Raw genomic sequence first — 1,820 nt, forward strand, 5'->3', positions numbered from 1 at the left:
CATGTTTGTCTATTATCCACAAGAAACCTAGCATTTGCTAGATTGTTAGCCCACATCATAAGACTGAGAGCTCACTTTCCAGATTTTCCACTTAAGACTATACGTCTAGATAATGCTGGTGAATTTACATCCCAAGCGTTTAATGATTATTGTATGTCCATGGGGGTAAGTGTGGAACATTCTGTGGCACATGTACGTACACATAATGGATTAGTTGAATCCTTCATTAAACGAATCCAATTAATTGCTCGACCATTACTCATGAGGTCGAAGCTTCCTGTGTCGGCTTGGGGACATGCAATATTACATACAGCAGAGCTTATACGCATCAGGCCATCTAGTAAGCATAAATATTCGCCATCCCAATTATTAACGGGTCATGAGCCAGACATATCCCATCTAAAGACAATCGGGTGTGCCGTTTATATACCTATTGCTCCACCACAGAGAACAAAGATGGGACCTCAAAGGAGGATGGGAATATGTGTTAGATATGATTCTCCCACCATTATTAAGTATCTAGAGCCAACTACGGTGATTTATTGAAGGCCAGATACGCGGATTGTCAGTTTGCTGAATCCAAATTTCCTATGTTGGGTGGAGAGACAAACAAGCTGGTCAAAGAAATATCATGGAATCAAACATCCTTAAATTGGCAAGATCCTTGGACTCTAGCATGTGAGGAAGAGGTCCAAAAGATTATACATTTACAAAAGATAGCTAATCAATTACCAGATTCCTTTGATGACCCAAAGAGAGTTATAAAATCGTACATACCAGCTTGTAATGCACCAGTACGTATTGATGCTCAAAAGGAACACAATCAAGTTGCTACAGAGTCTAAGGCACGTTTGAAACGTGGTAGACCAATAGGTTCCAAAGATAAGAATCCTCGGAAATCTAAGAAAGGTGCAAATAAAACCGAAGTTAAGGAAACCATAGACATGGCCGCGGCAAAGCCTAAGGTACCGAATGAGGTTTGGGACGCTGAACCTCAAAGTCTTGAAGGTATTGATAATATTGAGATCTCAATAAATTATATCATGTTTGAAATTCAATGGAACCGAAAAGATGTCAACATTGATGAAATATTTGCATACAAGGTAGCACTTGAAATAAATGAGGATCATGAACCCACGTCTATATTAGAGTGCACTCAATGAAAATATTGGTTAAAATGGAAAGAAGCCATTGACGTGGAGTTGAATTCATTAAAGAAAAGGAATGTGTTTGGTCCGATCTTAAGGACACCATTCAATATAAAGCCAGTTGGACACAAGTGGGTCTTTGTAAGGAAGAGAAATGAGAATAATGAAATCGTGAGATATAAGGTACGTCTTGTAGCACAAGGATTCTCTCAAAGACCAGGAATAGATTATAAGGAGACATACTCCCCTGTGATGGATGCAACGACTTTTAGATTTTTAAGAAGTCTGGCTGTAAGAGAAAAACTTGACTTGCGGCTAATGGATGTAGTGACCGCATATTTATATGGTCCACTGGATAATGAAATTTATATGAGATTACCAGAGGGTATTGAGCTCAAAGATAAGAGTGATTCTCGAGAACAATACTACATAAGGCTAAACAAATCCCTTTATGGACTGAAACAAAGTGGGCGTATGTGGTACAATAGATTGAGTGAGTACCTAGCCTAGGGCTATAAGAATGATCCCATCAGTCCATGTATTTTTATAAAGAAGTTTGCAAACAAAGGGTTTGTAATCATAGCAGTATATGTGGATGATTTGAATATCCTAGGAACCTCTGGGGTAATCGCCCAAACAGTTGAATATCTCAAGAAAGAGTTTGAAATGAAA

This window comes from Camelina sativa, chromosome 19 (genome assembly GCF_000633955.1).
Source record: "Camelina sativa cultivar DH55 chromosome 19, Cs, whole genome shotgun sequence".
NCBI classification, from domain to species: domain Eukaryota; kingdom Viridiplantae; phylum Streptophyta; class Magnoliopsida; order Brassicales; family Brassicaceae; genus Camelina; species Camelina sativa.